Source organism: Oxyura jamaicensis, chromosome 4, assembly GCF_011077185.1.
Source record: "Oxyura jamaicensis isolate SHBP4307 breed ruddy duck chromosome 4, BPBGC_Ojam_1.0, whole genome shotgun sequence".
NCBI lineage: Eukaryota > Metazoa > Chordata > Aves > Anseriformes > Anatidae > Oxyura > Oxyura jamaicensis.
In genome coordinates this window covers 27,916,314-27,939,653 of record NC_048896.1, presented here as the reverse complement: position 1 = coordinate 27,939,653, position 23,340 = coordinate 27,916,314, and the positions used below count along the sequence as shown (strand labels likewise).

The following is a 23,340-nucleotide window of genomic DNA, read 5'->3' as shown; positions in this document are numbered from 1 at the left end:
CTCTTCTCACATCCTACTCTCCACGTGGAATAAGCCTGTCTGGGCATCTCCTCTGCTTCAGCAATTCAGGAGGAAGAAGCTGCAGAGCAGAGCTACTATGTGCAGGGAACAATCTCCCCAAATTATTGTCCAAAAGGTTCAATATCACCACAGTACTCCAGTAGCATCTTCACAGTTTTTTGTTGTTGTTTTTAAGTACAAGGAAGAATCCAGCTTTTCAAATATGATTTTACACAGTGATATCATGCATTTACATCAGAATTTATCTTTTACCTACAGTCACTTCAATTATGCTCAAAAGTTGGGCACAGCATAGGATCTGACCGTGCGCACTTCGCAAGCTAGACCCAACGGCTGAGGGTTGCAATGGGTGGTTACATGGTGACATATCACCTAGATGCCTGAAGGCATGTCATTAAATTACCAGGAAAAATAAAAGTCCTTGTAATACTGAGTTAGCACTGCAGATTCGCTCTCAATAGCATCCAACCTAGTATCCCCCCATATCTCAAAGCAAACTGTGTTCCTGACCACAGGAACTGTGATAGGAGGAGAAGAATACTAAATCAGACTGACTCGTGGAAAAAAAGCAGGGAATATGTAACCAGGATGTGATGTTCAGTTGGGAAGCCTCACTAGAGCCACCCCCATGGTTGGGGATCACTGCTGCTCCATGTAACACTAGTCCCATGCTGCTGCCGCTGTAATTTCAATGATGTGGGCAGACACACATAGACCAATTAACTTTGGCAGGGGAGGAAAGGAAGAAAAACTTCACAGCAGAAATCTGATGTGGCTTCCGTGCTGAGGCATTTGCCCTTGTCCATACACGTCCACCAGCTGCCTGACTAATTCCCTATCCTACAGGCAAGGAAATGTCTCTACACACCTCCCACCTCAGTGCCCTGCTGCAGCACCATTTGCCAAGGAGCAATCAGTAACTTAAAAAAAATAGACATGAAGTTAGACACCAGCTTTGCCTGATCTTAACAGAAGAGGGCATTTAATTGTTGTCTATCAGCATATCAAAGGAGTAGCAGGAACACACAAGTAGCAGAAAGAAAAATGCAGTATTTATGCTAAAGGCAATGCCAAGCACCACGTATGAACCAGCTGCGATGGTCAGGTTGAAAATGAAAGTTCCTCCTGGTTTCACATGTCAGCATGTGAAAATACCTTCCACCAAAAAAGAAAAAAAAAAAGGAAATGGAAAGTATTCAAAGTTTAGGAGACAATCTGCTTTTACAGAAGAATTGCATAATAGATGATAAAGCAGAGAACTGGAAAGCAACCCAGGAAGTCTTGCAGGTCCACTAACAGGGCAAGACTGGAACAGGAGCAAGGGGACCTCCCTTTAGGTAGCTTCTGGTGGAGCAGTCAGCTTCCAAACAGGATTCTTCACAGACGTGGAAGGAATTCATCTCAAAAGCTTATTTTTATTTTTGGGAACCCTAAACTCTTGCAGAAGGCACAGTTTAACCTCCACATCCCACATCATTACTAAATAATCATTAAAAAAGGTGAAAGGCATGCAGGCTTTTGGCCAGGAGTTTTGCCATGAAAGACACTCGGCTCTGGCAACCAAGGGAATTCACAATAAGTCAGATCTCTCATTTTTAAAATGAATCAGAACGCTTGCTGCTACTAAAAAGGGTTAAATGGGATACTAATGGAGAACTGAAAGGGCTAACACATTGGAAAGGCGTGACTGGGATTTCCGCACACTGCAGAAAAAAAATAACTGCACTATCATCTCTGACCAAAAACCTCAAGAAGTTGGTTTCATAGTTCTCAAACAAGTAGGCAAAAATTGCAAAGCTGTTTCTGACCTTGGTCTGGAAGCACAGATTATGTTAAACACCTGCACGCTGTTAAACAACCAGTTTCTCAGTTCTCGTTTCTATTCCATAGAAGAATACTTCACCGCATAGACCTACCAATGCGGTAGGAGTTTTTTTTGGTTGGTTTTTGGTTTTGGGGTGTGTTTTTTTTTTGGAAGACATATCATCATCCTGAGACCTCAGGTTTGAAATTGACGCAAAAACATTGACTCGGGAATTCCAAATTCTGTTTGAAAGACAGAGCTCTTCAAAGGAGTTTGGGACACAGTGACTGATGAAATCTTATTGAGAGTTCACCTAACAGAAATACTTCTTTCACAAGTCTTATCTTTGTAGTGATAAAGAGTAGCACTTTTACAGAAATCAAATAACTATTTTATTAAAGATGATGTAATTTGTCTCACTTGCATTCACTTATCTAAAAGCCCCAGCATTATTTTGGTATGTCAAGAAAAGGCTGCATTTACAAATATTCATCGCTCTGCCTTAATACTAAGATACGATGAACCATCCTCAGGATGGTCCTTTTCCTACCCCTCACTACAGAGAAATGCTAGAGAACTCAAGGTGTATGCTAAGGCGTAAATTAATTCCTAGCTTAACCATTATGGTCAGTAACCTCTCTCCAAGTAAGTTACAAGCTGACTTTATTTCTTTAACCTTTAGAGGAGGAATAACTCCCAAATTCACAGGTGGACCATGTTAACTAACAGTTTATAAATCATCATCATCTATCTTCTGTAGCACTTAAACCAGAAGATTTTACTTTATTTTTATCCAAATATTCTTCCACTGTGTTCCCAAGTTACCTTGGAAGTGTGGCAGAGCTGTGACTCACTCCTACCGTTAAGTCAGTGTTGGTTTTAACCTGGCTGCTCTAATGGGGCTGGGGGCAACGCTGAGCAAGCCAAGGACTCCCCAAGAGCACAGAAGCATTATACACGCAGCACTGAGCCTTTCCTACCAACTTAGCGAGTGGGAGCTGCTGAAGTTATTTTGTCTAGGGGTTTCTAGGTTTGCTTTGAAACATAACATTTAGGAAGACCTTCTTGGGCTTTGCAAGCAGAGACTGAAGTAAAGGGGTGGTAAGACAAGGCTTTTAGTTGCCAAATGAAATTATGGTCCTGTTAAAAAACAAGCAACTAATGAGAACCCAATGACATAATATAAACATCTTCATTTCCTTCATTAGATTAAAGGCAGGTCGTAAATGAACTTTTAAAAACAGCAAAATCAAGATACACCTCCACCTCAAGCACATTTAAAACTTAACTTTGAAAAAAAACAATCGGTGGAAAAGTTTAACAGACAAAAATCTTCTATAAAAAATCGCATAGAAAAGGTAAGCTAAATATCTCTACAGAAGTGAGCTGTGTTCAGACAAAACATGGAAGCACTCAAACCAGCACCAACATCCATCAAGCACACTGGTTATTCCGCCTTTGATACTTGAGCATTATTTTTGCTTTAAGTCCACGCAAACTTTGAAGTTTCAGAGATCTTGAAAGAAGCATAGAGCCTAAACAGCTGCTAAGCATGATCCTTTAGCAAGTGATTTTCATGTATATTATATAGTAAGCAAAAAAAATAGGTTGAGCAATGTAATAAAAAAAAAATCAACAATGAAGCTCTTTGAAAATTTATACTAGATAAAAGAATCTGTAGTCTCAACACTTGTACCCTGCCGTCCAGGAAAGTGATAAAAATACAGTTCAGCCGAACAGCTGGAGTCCACCGAAACTGAGCAACACTAATGTTTGAAATACGATTTATTCTGGATAAGCTTAAGTTGTATGAGACACTTCCACATCCACAATAAGGCTCTTGTAACAGCTAGCCCATTAGACAATCCATCAGTTTTTGAAGCTTTAGAAAGTCAGAGGCAAGAGAGTTGGATAAAAAGGGGGTTATCACAAACAACAAATCTGCAGACAACATATCAGAAATTACACAGCAAAACTGTGCCTTGCATACATGGCATGTGCTTGACATACGTGTGTAACTGAAGGTTGTATCTACGGCCATGGCCCTTCCCAGGTGATTCATCAACTCTAGAAGTGACAGTACCCACAGGCAGCCTCCACGCTCATACCAAGCGAGCATCCCTGTACACATGGATCCCAAACCATGGAAGATTTCTTTGCCAAAATACTACTCACTTTCCAGAAGCTGTCAGCGATACGCATACAGCACTGAACTCTAAAATAAATGCAATTTCAACCCAGAGACAGAATAAACTTACTTCATAATCAGTGTACAAGCTCAGTTATTTATTTAGCAGGTATTAAGCTCTACATGCACAAGAAGGGACGACAAAAATTTGTTCCTCGCAAAAGCACCTTGTCCGTGGAAGAGCTGCAGAGGGACACAAGGCAGCTCGGGAGCTCTTGCATATACACAGGGAATTCACTCGAGTGGCCAGTCACAAACACAACAAAAATACAGAGGGGCTGTATATATAAACATTACAGTAAAAAAGGGGTTTAATAGGTTACTGCATTCAAAGTATGTATGGTGTGTTTTTTTTTTGATGAATGCAGAGGAAAAGCAATACATTAAAATGAAAAAAAAAATCTAAGGGAATCACTGTATTAGATATCTACCTTATTTCCTATGTTATTTGTTTTTTCTTGACACAGTTAACACTCACCCAGAACCATCTCCTAAGAGCAAGGAGAGAAATACTTAGTCAATATCATAGTTAAAGTAATGTATGAAAATTAGAAGGATTAAGTTCAAAAATAAAATCCTATTTTCACGGCTAACCTACTACAAACTGCAGTATAACCAGTAAGTATCAAAGTTACGTTACATCTGATGAGTAGAAATCATGCTTTTACTAGCTGCAGTGCACGAGCTGCTAGGGCTGTGCAGTTAGGGAAATAAAAGTCAGTAGATTTCAATACACTCACACCAAGTTTCATGGACAGGAGGCGAACGTGCTCCCAGGTGAGCTCTACCTGCACATGGCCTATAGCATCATTAAATACTGGAACACGGTCCAAGTCTGACCAACACTGAGCAGCGTAGCTCCTCGTGCCAAAGCAGCACAGGAAACTTGGAGAGTTCATAGAAAAAGAACAAAAAACTGCTTAATCCCCTGAAGTGGATTTCTGACTACGTACTGTATTGAACAAAAGCTGGCATTAAGGTGTCAAAGCAATATCTTCAAGTCATCAAGAGCATACAACACCAGTAAATGCTATAGGGAATAGAGAAAAAAAAAGCAAGAGGGTCTTAAAAAACACAGGCTTATTCTCCCACAGTTGCTGCTCACATTTTCAGTCAAAGAAGATAAAAGACGGATTAGGGAGAGCTGCTCACTACACTAGTACTAGGTGACACTTCTTTTGAGTTGGGTTGTTGTGGTGTCTATCTCTGAGGCAGACTAAATACACAGCATGAAAAATGAGCCTAATTCTCAGAAAACCAAAGTGGGTTTCCCTAGAGAGAGGACGGGAAGGTTCCTTTCCACCTGAGGGATTGTCAGAAAGCAAGAGAATCCACCCCAAAAAATATCTCAGCCATAAACAGCAATGGCCTCTAGAATTATTCAGACTCAGAGTCAGGTGTTGTTGTGTTTTGAAATGGGAAACTACACAGAGTAACCTATCCACAGCTACAGTCATTTCCACATCATAACAAGAAAATTCACTCCTTATATTGCTGCTTCTATTTGTTATGAATCATTTCCAAGGCTGATCACAGAAGAACTAAAATCAAGAAAGCCTGATCAAAGAAGAATAAATAAGACAAATGACACAGTACTCTTTGAAGGTCTGTAAAAATACCTAAGTGGGGCTGTGCATTATCTGTAATTTCAGACTTACTGGTCAAGTGGAAAAGGACACTTGAAAATACACTTTGGATGAGTACCTGACAGTAGCGGAGTACAGGATATGACTATATCCATTAACACAACTTTGTACTTTCTTCCCATCAGCAGTTCTGAAGCTAAAGCAGTTCTGAGCTAAAGATGCTCATTTTCCATGAGTTTAAAGTGATTTATTCATCAGCCGAGTTTCAAAGCATATTTTCTAGATATTAACATATTTTAAAAGTTGGTTAAGAAGCAATGACCTTCCAGCTTGTGATATCATTTGCCTCTTTTGGCAGGGTCATTTTGAACTGAAAGAGATCATCTGTTGCTTCCATTTCAGACCTTTCGTATCCGCTATTGCCATTCTTTCCTTATAACTCACGAGCATAAACGTCTGCAATTCCACTGTGTCAGGCACCCATTTCTCTGGCTGCAGAACACAAGGGCAACCTTCTCACTGACCTCTGCAGGGTCGGGTTTAAGGACTAGACCTTCAATCTAAATAAACAAATTTAGCTGAAGATCAACTAAACTGCTAGTTCTGTGAAGTTTTCAGTGTGAACTCAGGCTCGATTTGTCAGTCTCTCCCAGTGCCCCTCACCTTCAAAGCCCACCTGCTCTGACTGACAGAGAGACAGCCGCACCTCACAAGCTTACCTGCATGGACTCCAAATGTAGAAATGACATTCGGATGAGCCAAAAAGACACTCCCACATCTACAGACACGTTGTCAAATTGTTTGGCCAAGTTCTCTAGATATTTTTCAAGGAAACTACGTACACACACTCCATATTATAGCCTGCTAACCTAAGGAGATGGGGCTTACAACACTCCATCTTTGTCATTTACCATCTCTTCAGTTCTTCCCCTCCATTAAGTGCTGTAGTGTACAGCCCACGTGAACTAAATCTAAAGGAAGGGAACACGCTAAAGACCTAAATAGCATGAAATTCTATTCTGAGGGTGAGGAAGCACTGCAACAGGCTGCCCAGGGAGGTTGTGGAGTCTCCTTCTCTGGAGATATTCAAGGCCCGTCTGGACGCCTACCTGGACGACCTGCTCTGAAGAACCTGCTTTGGCAGTGGGGCTGGACCCGATGATCTCTGGAGGTCCCTTCCAGCCCCTACAGTTCTGTGATTCTGTATGCTGCTCTGTGCCCCCAGCCTGCTAATGAGGCCTTGGGGTGCAGTCCAGTTTAACACTGAAAGAAGCACAAATTCTGCCAGACAGTTTTATTTGTGTAATTCAGTCAATCCTTTCTCGAGATGGTCACAGAAATAAAGTTAACAATGAAGAATCAGTTTGTCCATCCACTCCTACTGCTTTTATGTATCATTTCAGTTGAAGGTTTTGAAATACTACATACACACCGATTTCACAAAAGAGAAACTTTACATAATAGCAGTCTTGCAATGACATCTAACAAGTGCATGTTAATGGAGCCCTTCATTTGCATGAACCTACTGGAAACGTACATCTTCTAGATGGTGGTAACAAAACTAAACCCATTTTTGATTTCCTAGTGTTTACTGTGTCAGTCTAAGTATGTTGGAGTCGGTACAAGCATCAAAGGACCAAGATGAATTCTACATGTAGCATTCATGCCCAGACATATCTGTAAGGCCAGCTGAACTGCATGTGGTGATTGCTAGTCTCCTGCTTCCAAACACTGCATTTACTGGTTCGCCACGTGCACATTGTGACTACATTCAGACTGGATCCCTCCACATCCCAGAGAGGATCATAAATACATCAAGGGAGAGAAGAGACAACAGGAGGTACAGAGGCATCCCAGTTCAAACACCAGTTGTTACAATCTCTCAAGCCCTGCTGCCTCTGCCCACAAGAACTGAGTAACCCAAAGAAACAAATTAAGCTGACTTATGCATATCTGTAGTTACCTAGGCTTCAAAAAGACCAAGCAATACCAAGTTTTATTTGGAAAATCCAAGAAAAATGGGCACATTCAATGAGTAATCATCATATTAATCTTGTTGGTCAGTTAGTTGGTCCCATCTGCTGGCCCCAGCAGATGTTGATGACCACCTACTGCAAGCACACAATGGTTTCAAGAAGTACTAAAGGCAGACAGAGTTTACTGAGAAACTAAGCTCTCACCCAACATGAATTACATTCTCAGTAGTATGAGGTCTTGTTTCCTGGACAATTACAGTATTGGATGGACCCCTACGGAAAAAACAAATATTGCAACTTTAAAGATAACTTTACAATGAAACAGTACTGCACAAAGAACCAAGAGGGCTTCCATGGGCACAGTTCACAGGCTTTGCAAATGCCAAACTGTAGTAGTCACAGAATATGCATTTAATGGAAAACACACTAAAACAAGCTCAGAGACGCAACTGAGGATCTGGCCCAAGTATTACCTTCAAAAGCAGATCAGAAGGAAGTGCGAGTGCCTCAAAAATCTTGATCAGAAAAGGAAAACTACAGAAATAAAGCCCACATGACTGGTCTCTATGCCACGAGGAATAAATGAGGCATAGAGAGGCATTCTCTCTGCTCCTCGTGAAGAAGCAGAATGTATTAGCTTGCATATGTTTCTTCTTGCCTCAAACAATGGGCACAAGTGAATGCTGCTGTTGGTTCTGCCATGCCAGAAGAGAGGAAAAAAAGACTCCAGCTAACTCCTGCTGTGCGTAGGCTGTTCTCTAACACACACTGCATGAAACTGTCAAGGAGGAGTCGGGAGGCATTCCTCACAATGATAACCTATTAAGCCAGGACTAGCAAGGACAGCTGATACTAATGGAAGTTTCACCACTGAGGTTACGTATGCAATCTGGTCGCACTCACACTGTGCTGGTAACAAGGCCATTGTGGGCACTGGGCTGTCCCTTGCACGTGAGCTGTTGCACACTCTGGTCAGCCACCTCGATCTAAATGACGCACCCAGGACTTTCCATCCCTGGAAAGATCGATGAATGCAGCACTAATGCCAAAAGCTTTCTTCCAGCTTCTGAAAACCATAAGTGTTGATGCAATCGTAAAGACTCGTGCACAGAAATAAGCAAACCACAGAACTGCGGAACTGGAGAGACAAAAACATACCGAATTTCAACAAAAACGTGGTGAAGAAAATGCTGTTGTCTGACTTGCATCCCTAGCATCTTTTATGAGCTTTACCGTCCATCTATCATCCTTTCCCTGATGAACAGCATTACATTATTTGTACATGGCACACTTAAGGAAGAATTCAAGTTGTATTTATCATTGTGTCAAGAGTATTTCTTGATTAATGAATATGTAAAACAGCTGTTATAAGCAAACATTTATCATCTGATGGGAGAGTATTATCATTACAGACCACGATTGCTGCCGCTAAGCTAATACTCAACAAGAGTTCTCATGCTGCGCAAAGGAACTTCATCTAAACAATAACAGCAGCTGAAAATTTCGACACTGGCTTACTGACAATAGGCACAGCAGTTGGCGGCTTTTGTTCAGGGAGGAATATTGTGGAGAGAGAGGGGGCTGTGGGGGACAGAAGTTAGTGGCTGGAAGAGAACTGAAGCAGCGCAGGAAGAAGAGTGGTAAAGTCACATAAAAGGGAAATAACATTTTACCAGAACAGCAGAACTGCCGCCATCAATTCATTATTTCTTTCATTAAAGAGACATTCCATTTATTTTATTTTTCATTACTCAATTAAGGAGTTATCATTTGCAACACATTTTACAACATATTTTAATTATACTTAAATGAAATGATTTTTAAAGGGTACTTTTCAAAACTTCTGTTTCGATTTTTTTTTTCCTTTTTGTTTCTTTCAGCAGATAATGTAAGTTCACTCTTGGTGCATTAAAGTAACAAACGCCACATAAATATTTAACCCAGATACACAAGCATCTTAGAAAACATTTCCTTTCAAAACATTTTCCCTTTCAGAGCCATGCGGAAGAAACATCATAAAGAAATGAATGGATTCAAATGTGGGAAACTATGTCAGAAGTGCATGTAACAGCCTATATTAATAGGAAACAACTGATCTTAAAAAAATGAAAATGTTTGCATCCCCCAAATTACACATTTATAACGATAGAAGTCTTTGACTTTAACCTGTCAACTGTGGTGCATATCCTGGCATTACAGAAGTCAGAGAAGTAGAGAAGGAGCAGTCTTTTAAAGGTCATTAGTACCAGTTTTAAACTACAAAACCACCTGTTTATCTTGCTACAAATCTAAAACTTGGCCTGCATAGATTAACGAAATGTAAAGGTTTCTCAAGAGTATATTCATCTCATTTTGCTGCTAAACAAGCATTTAGCAGCTTTTCTGTTTCCATAGAAAACCTGTTTTCCTGCTTTAAAAAAGTAAAGGGGAGGCAAAGCCTGCACTAATTGTCTTCCCTGTCCAGCCATAGATTCTGCCAGAGCTGTATTTCTACCATATTTGAGGACAATTAAGAAAATAAAAGGAGGGACAAAGACATCCTAGGTTTATAGCCGCATGCTCTGAAACAAGCTCACAGGATTTAAGAATAATGCACAGAGAGCTTTACTATATCAGTTCGTTCAGAAAGTCTCCTACTTCATACTCATCTTCCTGTGCAATAGGCTAGCTGCTGGAAAAGGCAGCGTCTGTAGCCGAAAGCTGTGTGTGGGCTGAAAAGCTGTAGGAGGAAAAAAATGCAACAAAGCCCTGAGATGAATGACTTCACACATGCATCCCTTGTGGTGTGGCCCAGAACTGCATGTACCCATCCCACCCCAAAACGCACAGCGTCACTGTCACCATCATATGGCTTCCCTCCTCCTTCAGCAAAGATTAGCACATAGATATACGTGATGTCCTTGGCGATCCCTCACAGTGGAATAAAAATCACCCTCATAGCCCTCTTTCACATACAGGCATTTTCAAGAATACGGCCCGTGGGTCCTATGCTTCTCCTCACATACTTTAGAGAAAGATGTAATTTGGAAAAGGTTGTTCTGTGCGGAGTTTCCCACAACTTTTGATATCTGTGTATTATTTCTTCCTTCTCTGTACCTCCCCTTATTCGATGATATGGCTTACAGGGTTCAAGATGTAGTTCAAAGTTGCTCTAACTGCTCTGCGATGATTTCCAGTCATCAAAAAGAAAACAACACAAAGAAAAGCCACTAATTATGGTGGTTAGTCCCCTTACATGTTCTCTCTAGATGCAAGAGGGTAACTGGATCAACATCTGTTAGAATGAGAAAAATCACTTGTAAGTTAGCACATTTTTCTCTGAAAAGACAGATTACCTGGGACAGTTCAAAGGGCTTACAAATCTGAACTAAATCTTGCAGTAAACAGGCAAAGTAAAAGAGGTAATCTTGCATTTTTAAAGGTGCCAAAAACTCAGCCAGCTCAAAGCCAGCTAGCACCAGAGATGCACGTGCATGCTTTGAAATCTAGCCACCAAACCAGTGGTGATCTGCCAGTGGTCACTCTTGAAGAGGCTGTCTGGGTTTGCAACTGCTCCCAAGGACAGCAACGCTATTTAAGAGGCAGATTTTTTTCTGCTAGACCAGTATGTCAACTTAAGCATGATTTTACTGCAGTCTGTAGTCATTTCAGAAGAGAATCAACCTATATAAAATCATCTTTTTCATTACATGATGGCCACATGATAGCTATGACTTCTATACTTCAATGTGCAGACAAAAGGAAAGGGTCAGCACCAAAGCCAGGGATGAGAAGAAACGCTGTGAACTTATTTCAAGGATTTTATTATAATCCTTTCAAATGTTTGCCATGATTTGTGTGTTAGTAGCACATATATACAGCTGCTGCCTCAAGTAACCTGTCCCCCATGTCCTCAGCCAGTGTGGAAAACAAAAGCTATAGCAGTCCTGACCTTCCCCTGCAAATTCTTCTGTTTGCTTTCTCACTCCAGACTTGGGCTGACAGTGCTCTCCTTCGCTATCGCCTCTCACAGAAGCATGGTTGAACCATCAGACAACTGGCAGGATTTGCTTCAGTACACCGAACCTACCTTGCTTCACTCCAGTCCAACAGGATCTCAGCACCTAGCAGCAGCGTTACCTACCCATCACGTTAAATCCTGTGTGCCAAACCGTTATTATCCGTCTGCTCATAACACCAGAGCCAAAAGCAGCAATATTGCACAACCCGTATTGTTATTGCTGGGGAGAAGATCCAAACACAGCATCTTCCTGGGGGCCTTCTTCCTCCGTTTTCAGTGTAATACGTCTTCTTCAGATATTAGTTGCACACAACAAAATATTCAGATGCCCTCCTTCTCTACCCCTTGGCATCTGCCAAGCACCATTTGAAAGTATTTTTTATTCTGGAGTTGCAGAGAAGAGAAGTGAATTTGAGGAAGGCTATTTTCAACCATTCACTTCTGCATTAACCAACTGGGCCAACTCAGGCTTCACCCAATTGCCTCACTCTGCCTGCAAACAGCATCCGGGGCTATAGAATCGAAGTTATTTAGGCTGGGGGGAAAAAAAAAAAAAAAAAGCCTCTAAGATCATCTGGTTCAACTATTTTATCTCACATCACAGCTGGGGATGATAGAAAATCATGGAAGGTGTTTTCACACTGATGCAGACCAAGCACATTCCCACCACCTGCTGGGCTTTAGAGCCTATCTTACATGGAAAAAAACTGATTTAAGAAAAAAAAAAAAAACAAACACAGCTAGGTGGGAGCATTTGCTATAAAGTTCCCAAACCGGCTGCTCACTTAGGCCCTTAGCTTTACGATAAAGCAGTTCTAAAAGTTTAACTCAGCCATCAAATCAGTAATTTCCTTCAGAGCACTGCATTTAATCCGTTGGAATATTTGTAGTTTACTTTTTACACCTTTGAGCCAAGGCCAGTATCTCAGTATGACTAGCACCAAAAAAGTTTTAAAGACTATTTCAATACATGGAAGACAACTCCTGCAGGCAAAGGTCCCACCAACTTCTAAGGAGACTTAGCATCCATGCTTACACCCATAAGAATATCTCCATTTAAAAAGTCAGTTTTTATTAAAGTTGCAGTATGAGAAGAAGTGCCAAGAATGGTTCGCAGAAGCAGATGAAATGCTACTAAGGAAAGAAATGCCCTTGGGATTAATAATTTCAAATATATGTACAGCATTTGAGAGCATAAGGGCATTATAAAAATAGATCAAACCCTTTTGTCAGGCTCTCATTTCTTCACCCAAATCATGTTGCAAGGTGAATCAAAAAATTCAGTCCTACATGAAATATGAAATCTACTCTTTTGCAGAAGACTAGCAAAACACATTTATGCACAAATTATGGCATTAAACACACAAGTCAAGCGCCTCAGAACCAAGCCTTAAAAAATAAGAATAAGCTTTACAACCAAGACAACTAGGAATTCTTTGTTTCGCTTTGCTTCTGTTTTTCAAAAGAAAGCCCTGACTCTCCAATAACCAATGACTTCCACAAAACCTTTAAAAAAGGCAAGTTATAAGAAAATGACACTCATTCAAACCATAGCCTGCATGTCGTGCAGATCACATGTCAGTTCTTGTCAGGAGAGCAAACTTCACTCAAAATGAAAGAGTCCTAAAAAAAAAAAAAAAATCCATAATGCAGCTACAGAAAAGCTTGACAACGCCCTCCCTGCCAATAGATTTTGGAGCAGAAATGTTAAAGGTTATCTTTATGTCCTTTCATTTTTCATTGAAGTGAACTACTGGTCCCTGCAGGTCCTCCCTCAGCAGCGTCCCTATTATGGTGAACAGCCCTGCAGTGCAACATAAACCCCACTGTAAGTGGCGGTGGGTATGTACCCCTGGCTTGTTTGTAGACAAGACTAAACTAATGTTAAATAAAAATATTTAACTTCAAGTTCAGTGTTCTCATCCACCTTTGCAAATGCAGAAATATTGATCTGCCTGCTGCTGCAACAGCTGTCAGGAAAAAAAAAAAATCCTATTTCTTCCATAAAACACAAATATGCATCTATGTGATGCCATTGCTGCTCATACACTGCTGACAGGCATAGCTTACACGCCCTACTTAAATAGAGTTAACCCTAAATAAATCCCCAGAATTTACCATCCATTTCCAATTAATGCCAAAATTCTAGAGGAAAATGGTTTTGCTCTTTAGCTATAGTAATGCAATTATATCTGTGCCAAAGTAAACTTTAAAAAGGAGTTTAATATCGTGGGAGGAATGTTTCCTGTCATAAGAAGCTCACTTCATGTGACAGCGATGGGTATCCTGTGAAAACCACAGAGCTAGGCAGACTGCAGTTTGAACACACACACAAAATCACATTAGCAATCGTAAGTCAGACTTCTTACCGTCTCCCAAACAGAAATTATATTTTAAACCCTAAACACAAAACAGCCTCAAAGCTTCCTGTTCACAACAGCTTCAAGGTGTCGGATATAGCAGTCCTGAATGCCTGACTGGGAATGCTTGTGAATAAAGGAAAAAGACAGTATCATTAATATTTTTACAGAGGAATGCATAAAGCAGTCTTCTGAGTAGCTGAAGTTTCACTCTGTCCATCAACATCAGCAGCTTGAAGTTGACCTCGTTCCTGACCCAGCATCTCCAAACTGTTTGAGGGGTACTTGTGCCTGCATCCTAGTTGACAAGCTGAGATGCAGAGCCATTAGGGACCAGCCCCGCGTCATCTCCTTGAAGCACCAGGACCTGGCTCAGCTTGAAGGATTTCTCTGCTTCAAGTCCCCAGGAGGACAAGACCCTACAAGCCTTGCCTATGAATAAAAGAAGTCTATGATGCTTGTATGCAATTATTTGTATTTCTGCAGGCTACAAAAGTCTTGCTACATTCATTTCAACAAACTCAACAGGGAATTTCTCTTTAGGCATAACAATCCAGTAACGAGGAAAAAAATGTTCATCCAACTTCAGTAGCAAATGCAAATAGCTAATTAGCCTTATCTCCATCACACTGTCCTGACTTTGCAATACAGTTGGCACAGAAGCAAGAATTTGTTTGCCTTGTCCAAATCTTCTCACGTACGTACAGAGCCTACAATCAGCAGTCTCTGAATCAAATCTGACTAGTAACGATTTAGCCTGCATGTATATCTATACCCTCTGCACCGCATTTTACGTGCATATTTGTGTATGTCAATTCATCACCACTTCTGATGGGGAAAAGAAATTGGCAGACACAAGAAGATGAAAATTATATTTGACTCAATTTACAGATCAAGATGTATTTGCATACATAAGATAAACAAAAAACTAGCCAGACTCTGTTCATCGCATACATGTTATCACTCCAGTATGAATAAATCTATTATTTTGCTCACAGTATCTTCCCTCCCCCAAAAATAAATAGTGTGTGCTTCAACAGTTCACTTCTACAGTCTGCTTTTAACTACGACTACTTCCTTGGCCAAAACTGGTAAGAATAAAGGAGAGCAAGGTGGACAAAAGGTCTGAGATGATACTGAAATCGAGAAATGTATCAGAATAGTTATTACTGGTAAGGAAGATAGTTGTAAAGTCTCATCTGATCCTTAATTGACCTCTGTTTTTAATTAGGGGGGGAGGGAAATTAACCTAGTGCTAATTAAGGTCTTGATTCTACAAACCTGCAAGTGCATAATTCTGTTCACGTAAGTATTCCCCAGTGAAGTTGTGCATGAGCAGATACATTTGTAGCTTCAGGGAATAAATCTTGGATAGCGTAACCTTTTGAAAACTTTTAAGTGGCTGCTTTATAAATATATACAGCCCATTTTGGATATTGGGCTTCACCTATAAAATCCTTCTGAATACCAACCAAATTTTGCTTTTGTTTCAGACAGGAACTTTTACATTTGTTACAGAAAGAGGTGGATTTAAAGAACATACATTTTAATTGCGTGCCTTTATGCATACCAGTTAGCGGAACTACAGTCTTTGGCTTAATGACATAAAAATGTAGAGGTTCCTAATAACTTATTTTGACGTCAGCACTGGATTAATTTTCAACATGTAATAAAATCAATTTCCGGGGGAAAAAAACTCTGAAGATCAGCATGCATGCAAGTCCCTGCATACTTACAGTTCGTGTACTGCTTGAAAAATATCCTTCTGGGAGATTTAAACAGAGAACCTACCTTCAGGGCATTCTTCCCTGCACCCGCATCGCTAGTCCAGTCTTTGCTCTTTATTACACTCTGCGGTTTGTGCCCATCTCCTCAAACTTTGCATGCTCTGTGGACCCATACCTGCAGTCCTGTAAGCCACCACAGATGACTACGTATCAGCCACATAGGGCTCAAAACAATAATTAAGTCTGCTGAAAACACCCTCCCTGTTGGACATTTCACCACTAGATGAGGAAAATAACCCTTTCCGCCTGCTTTCACAAGGAAACGTTCAGACTTGCTTATCTATGGATAAAGCAGTCTGCCGGCCCCTCGCTAACAAGTTTTGAACCTACTGGCCAATTATAACCAAACCTGACAAAGGTTTAGAGGCCTAAGAAATATTCACTCTGCCAAGTGGCAGAAAAGCAGGCAGCTGGACTGAAAATACAGCCCTGTGGCAACAAAGGCTGAAGCAGGAACTCTCCGCTCGCCTACCAGGGAACCCAGACTGGAAATGCGACACATAAGAACACAGGCTTCCTATCAAAACCCCGCAGCATGTCATGGATGAGAGCAACCAAAACATACTGCCTGGGTGCCAGAGACACAGCTCTGCACCTCTGCGTGCACGCTGTCGATGGAAGCACACACGCCTGCTTGTACACACACAACAAGGCTCGAACCGATCATAAAGAATAATTGATCACGCAGGAATTTCTTTACAGCTTGATGAGGTGTTGGCATTTTAAGCAGAGAAAAGTAAACTCGGTAATGTAATGCATGACAAGCCCAGTATAGTGTAATCAAACACTACTTTATGAAGTATTTTAGTTACCTCAAAATCACTTCCTTATTACAAAAAAAAGTCCATCCCTTACAGAAATCATAGAGAAATCTTTCTTCCTTTCATACACTCAAAAGAGCAAGCTTGCTGATAAAAAGCATGATCTAATTTTCAGATATCATCAGAATGTCACAATTGGTTGACTTTTTGGAAACCTTATCGGATAACCCCTGTTACATTTTTGCTACCTCCACAAGACACAAAGCAGAAAGAATAAAGCAGTTATCCACTTATCAGAAGCAAATCCGGTCTGAAACACGTACTGATGCAGAAACTGGTTTGGTACATGAAAACTTCAGACCCAAAAATGTTTTCTATTCATTTTCCTCCTAATTTTGCTAATCAGCAGCCAAATCCTCAGCTCAAAGAGTATAAATATAGTAGCTTATGTCTTAAAAATAAAGAAAATCCAAATGATAATATGTAAAATATCATAGAATGGCTTGGGTTGGATAGGACCTCAAAGATCATCTAGTTCCAACCCCCTTTTAGGGAGGGGAGACTTTTCTGTTTTATTCCATGCTCTACCAAAAGGCTATAAATGACTTCATCTCTCTGGGACAGAGAGACAGACACACACACACACACACCTGGTCCCACCCCTCACCCCAAAGCTCACTCCATCAGGCACTGTGGATGTCAGACAATGCAAAGCAGTCCCGTCTCCACAGGATTTACACTCTAGGTAGCTGCTTTGTAGTCAATGGCAAGCAGTCAGTGGTTAAGAAATAGAGCAGCACATAAATGTTCATGTAAAAAAAATAAAAATAAAAAACATTCATCTTATTTCTCAGGAGTAGTAACACATCATTTCCCACCTGAGCATCAGACTTCCTCTCATTGTTTCATTGCACCTGGCAACAGATATTATGTCTTACGTATTGAACCTCTTGTTTTCTAAGAAACAATACACACAGAAGAATGACAGAAACAGGCAAGAAAGATGAGATTCTGGGAACAGCCTCTGTCAATCTGTCCGTTTACAGTATTACCAACCAAACCTCTTTAAAAGGGAGTTTCAGGACCTGAGGGCTTGGTGCTGCAAAGCAAGGAGCACTCTGGCCTCAGCACAGCAAGGCATCCAGCACACGCATCACTTCAATTACACGAGCACACCAATTAAAGCAAACCCACTCATTCCCTTAAAATTAAGCACGTGCTTAAGTGCCAAGCTGAAGCTGGAGCATTCAGTACGTTGACTGAATGTATGTATGTATTATTTCAGCGATGCACACGGACAAATATATAGCAATAAATATTGAAACAACTATCCCAAAGGACTGAGTTTTCCGCCCAGTTGCACAAGTATCACCCATGAGCAGCTCAGCTGAAGCCAAGCAGGGTAGCAGGCTGCGGGATGGCACCCAAGGCCTGTGGGTTGCATTTGCTGTGATGGGTTCCTTATTTCCAAATAACTGGGCAAGTGTTTCATAACCAAACGGAATTTCAACACGCGAACCAGAGAACTTACGAGTATATTATGAATTCATCATGCCGCTCTAATGGTAGAACGCCGCTTTGGTTTTTTGGTTGCTTTACAAAATAACTTTGAAAGAAACGCACCCCTGTCAGGAAGAGCAAGCAGGAGCGAGCGGTGCCGCTGCTGACAGAGGCGAGCCCGTCCTCCCCGGGCAGTCTCACGGCTGCCGCTGTCAAGTCACCGCACGCTGCCTCCACGAGTCAGTCCCTGAGACGTAGCCCTCCGCATCCCAACTTTGTCACCTCTGCGGTTCAGAGCGGGCCGTTCTCAAAATTAGCGATGGTTGCACCCATTCCCCTTCAGATCAGCTTTAAATGAAGCGAAAGAGAGCTTTCCGGGCTGAAAAGGAGAGGACTGAGGAAGCGCTGTAAGCTTACGGAACCGTGAGTGGCACGGAGGGGAACAGGGACCAGCTCCTCGCTACCTATCGCTATGCAAGACATAGGTGCTATCAAACGGAGCTGTGAGTTTTGACACAGGGCAAAGTTAAAGCCCCCCCAAATCCTTGCCACAGCACGCTGCAGGTGCTGAAAGTTTACACGGGGTCAAGGGGGCAAATCAGACGAGTTCATCAAAAAGAAAAAGAAAAAAAAAGGAAAGGAAAGAAAATCAACGGGGGCTGTAAAGACACCAGCCCTTGGGAAGCATCCGAGCTGCAAACGGGAGCACGCTGAGCGCCTTCTGGGGACTCGTCCTCACCGCCCGCCCCGTTTCACCCCGTTCTCCATCACCCCCTGCCATGAAGCGAAACGGACCGGCTCCGGGAGCTTGTGGCAGGGCACGATCCGACCAAGCCCCCCGCGAGTGACCGGGCAGCCCCCCACTCACCCCGCAGCAGCCTCCCCCCTCCCCGCTCGCCTTACCGGGGCTCCCCGTCGCCGCCGCCCGCCTCAGCCGCTCCACTTGGGTTTGGGATTTATTTATTTTTTGCTGCCGTTCCCCTCCTCTCGCCCTCTCCAGCTCCCACTAGTGAGCGCACCGCCCGCCCGCCCGCCCAGCGCCGCCGAGGATCGGCCGCCGCCCCCCCGCGGGCGGCCGGCGCGGAGCCGCCGCCTCCTCAGGGCCCTGCGCGGCCCCGGGGGCTGCGAGAGGGGCGAGGCGACGCCCTGGCCCCCCTCAGTGAGAAACGGAGAGCAGAGGGAACGGCCCCTCCGAAAAGGAGCCGGGCCCCCGCTACTCACGGGGGCCCACCTGGAGAGTGCCGCGTTCCGTGGGGGCCCCAGCGCGGGGGGGACGTGGAGCTGCTGGAGTGAGGCCAGGGGAGGGCCACGAGGATGATCAAGGGGCTGGAGCACCTCTCCTGCGACGACAGGCTGAGGGAGTTGGGGTTGCTCAGCCTGGAGAAGGGGAAGGCTGCGGGGAGACCTTGTAGTGGTTTTCCAGTACCTACAGGAAAGCTGGGGAGGGACTCTGTCAGGGGCTGTAGTGATAGGTCAAGGAGTAATGCCTTTAAACTAAAAGAGGGTAGATTTAGGTTAGATATCAGGAAGAAATTCATGATTCTGAGGGTGGTGAGGCAGTTGAACAGGTTACACAGAGAAGCTGTGGATGCCCCATCCCTGGAAGTGTTCGAGGTCAGGCTGCATGGGGCTTTGGGCAACGTGGCCTAGGGGAACCTGTGCCTGCCCATGACAGTGAGTTGGAACTGGATGGTCTTTAAGGTTCCTTCCAACCCAAACTGTCCTGTGTGTTGTGTGGCATTTATAGCATCGGCAGTAATTCATTGCTAAGCGTAGGCTGTACCAGTCCCCACTGCAGATGTTCCTGCTGTAAGTCATACCACACCTCACAAGCAGTCAGCACTGTCCCACAGCACCTTGCAGGCACAACAGTAAAAATTCAGCCCAGTGTTTGACCTCAGTACTATTTTACCACAGCTTCCCCATTTGCTGCAATTGATCAGTAAGTGATCAGCAGATCTGGTTATCATATTAAAAGTCTCTGAGCGCAATTTAGCCTGTTACAACACGTGATGAAGTTTGCAACTTCAGAGAGAAAGGTGAATTCAGAATGGGAACACTTGACATGCAACTACAGTAATGTTTTACCATGCATCAGGAGTACACTGAAGCAAGCTGTGGAGCGATCCCAGCACACAGGCTGCAAGCAGTAAGCCAGAAAAGCATCCCAGGGGCACAGCTAACAGGCTTCGGGTCCCACCTGCACCCCGTGCACCAGGTTAGGCTGAAGCCAGGTTGAGTGCCTTGGTCTGAACACTAAGTCCTCAGCAGCAGCCAATTTGGACTGCAGATATCCTAGGCCACGCTCACTGACAGTATAGACACACGTTACCCCAGCCTCGTGGATAGCTTCTGTTTCCCACACTTAGAGGAGTTAATACACGCCCTCAGTTTCTGAGAGGATTAATACGTTCATATCCTCATAAGCTAGTCCATTCCCCTTTGGCTCAGAGCATGTAACTTAAAGACAGAAAGGACTGCATTAACGTTTTAAGGCAGCTACGTGGAAGAGCGAGCAAAGTAGCTCCAGCGAGGGAGGAGAGCTGCTTTCACTGCACCTGTGTTCTTAGGCCCAAACCTCAGTGTTGGAAAGATCCAACACTGTAGACATTTTTTCTATTTTTCACACACCTCAGTCAAAACCAGAGCCAGGAGGGATGAACTACTGAAAGAAAGATTTATTGTTAGCTGAGACAAGAGATGAAAACTGTGGAAGTCTAAGGACAAAGTCTGCTTCAGTGATATTTCTGAACAGCTATTTTGTGAAACCTGTATATAAAAGTTATTGTTGTCACTTCATGACCCACACTTTTTTGGTCTGTAACTTAGCCTCTGCTCATTATAATGCAGATACATTGTCTATTGTGAGCCTAAAGCTTCTCTCTGAGAAGACACTACTTCTTAACTGGTTTCCCCTTTTCTGTTTCCTCCTGTAGACAAACAAGGGAAGACAGAGACAAATAGAAGCAGTTGCTCTTCTAGAAAACAGCTGAATAACTACCCCATGCTGCACTGGCAAGAGAAACCTAGAAAACAGATCTCAAAGTGGGGGAAAACTCAGGAAGTAATAGAGATTAAAGGGGAGAGGAGACAAAAATAAATAGAAAAGGAACAAAAGGTAGGTTTAGCAGAACTAGAAAGTGCTGTAAAGTGAAATAGTTGGCAATGAGAAAAGAGGTGTTATGAACACCTTTGCTTCACACCGGAGAACTGAGAGACTGAAAACTGTGGTTTTCTTTGAAGCACAAAAATAATGAGATATCTTGAGCATAAGAGAGTCAAGGATTTGTGCTATACTGCTACAATGCCAGTGTGCAGCCAAAAAAGAGCAAGACTTGCTTACCAATTTCCTTGAAAACATACAGCAACTCTTCAAAGAGGCATGCCCTTCAGAACTGCTGTGAATCAGCAGCCACAGAAGCTATTCAGCCCTAGACTGAGCTCTAATGAAAGCATGAGCTTCCTCTTCACAACCTCCAACTAATCTTTTCTAAACGGATCACTTCAGCCACCATTCTTTAACTCCTAATTACATGAGACCTCATTAAAACAACACTTGAATGAAGATGCTCAAAATATTGAGCTCACGGTGATGATACTGTAAAGGAGATGTAGTATTTCCAAATGAGACTGTCTGAGGTTGCCGGGTAATTGCCTAAATCTTCTATCATTGCTAAGGTAAACAGACAAAACCACAAAAATGCTCAAGCCTCCTGGCAAAGTTTTCAGCATGCTTTCACCTTCCTGACCTCAAAGCGCTGAGCACTACATTATTGCTCTGCAATTCCTTTGGATGCTGTATGTTGTCAGTCGAGGAGAACTGCAACAAGACACATGAAATAAGCTATCCAGTGGTAAAAACAAATATTGTGTGATCTCTTCACTTTTTGTCTGTGTTCAGGCAAGACGACATAATCCTTTCCATTCTAGAAGCTAATGCCGTGCCCCTTTCCCAAACACTAGTTTTCTCTCTGTCTTGCAAAGAGCTACATGGTAAAAGTCTGCTTGTAGAAAGAGCCCGATGTATTTCACAAAGGGTAATCACATGCAGTTTATTCCTATATTCCCAACATTGTTTTTCCTGCCCAAAGTTGCAGGTTTCAGTAATGCAGGAAGAAACAGCGTTACTATGCCAGATTAACTAGACTTTGCTCTTTACTGTGCAGACAGAAGCATATGGTATTTCATGGCTTTCTTACAGTTCTGTAACATGATTACGTCCCATCTTCAAAAGTCAATACCAAACTTCATTTGTCTTTGTTTACTCACAGATTATAGCTGATGGCTCTCTACCGTCTGTTTGCTGGAGGTATAGTGTCTGAAGTGCAGTGCTGTGATTGTCAAATCCACCCTTTAACTGTGACAGCCATATATCAAAATCCTCCATCAGCCAGCCAGAAAATGACTCAAGGAAAAGGCAGTTGCCATATTCTTTTTGTCAGAAATTATTTTGTTGAGCAGGTATACTGATCACCTCCCCAGTCTTTTTTTTTTTTTTAAAAAAAAAAAGCATACTACAAGTAAAACATTTTAACAACCAAGAGTCTACAGACTACATGTGGATCAAGTCAAGTTGTGCCTATTTGTATGCAGCAGTCTTATTTTGTATTTGCTGTGCTAACTTTACAAGGTCAGGGTGAAACATGCCTCTTGTTACCTCCCTCTGCCATACAAAGCATATGCACATGTATGTGTTTGAATATGCATTACAACAGTATAGTTCTGAAAAACCCATCTCAATAAAAGGAGAGGAACAAGAAGAAAGGGTACACGCTTCCCATGTGAAATGGTAATTGTGAGAGGGACGGAGAATTGGAAAGAACATAAAAGGCACTGGATTTGAACAGAATTATTTAAGACAGCAGTTCCCAAACTGAGATCCAGGGACTAACTCCCTCCTGGGGAGAGCAGCTGGCTGCCTGCCTCAGCATCTTCTACCAGCAAGAGGAGCCAGCAGTCAGCCATAACATCCTCTGCAAGTTTCAATGTGCCGGGCTCCTCTCCTTACAGATTTCTGGCACTCACAGTTCTTATTGATTTAAACGGGGCTTGAAAGCCTTCAGAACTGAAGGCTAGACCTCTTCACTAAAGAAGAAAGCTTACAGCGCAGAAGCCTTTAGAGGAACTTTAAAAGAATAAAAACAAATGCTTGTCTCTGGGACAATAGCAGCGGGGAAGAATGCCCTCAGATGAAAAATAAATCTGTTGCCTATAACGTTTTTAGCTTCAGTTAAGCTACTCAGTCTTCAACTGGAGACAAAATACTGTGGATGTGGGGCACATCCCAGAGCACCTAGGTACATGTTGCCTTGCTGATCGAAGCTGTGCACCCAGGTCCAGCACATTTGCTCTTCACA

The 23,340-nt window shown here is 42.5% G+C and overlaps 1 protein-coding gene across 4 annotated transcripts in view; it reads right to left on the bottom strand.

The window, feature by feature from the left end:
• BMPR1B (bone morphogenetic protein receptor type 1B) overlaps positions 1-23,340 on the bottom strand; it is a 258,427-nt gene that overhangs the window by 228,711 nt on the left and 6,376 nt on the right. For 2 of the 4 annotated variants that reach the window (XM_035325738.1, XM_035325733.1), the window contains exon 1: positions 18,887-18,975. The exons of the other annotated variants lie outside the window; for them this stretch is intronic. The gene's annotated coding sequence lies outside the window, so the exon portion shown is untranslated. Of the gene's footprint in view, positions 1-18,886; positions 18,976-23,340 lie in introns of those variants that run through there. 4 annotated transcript variants of the gene reach the window in all.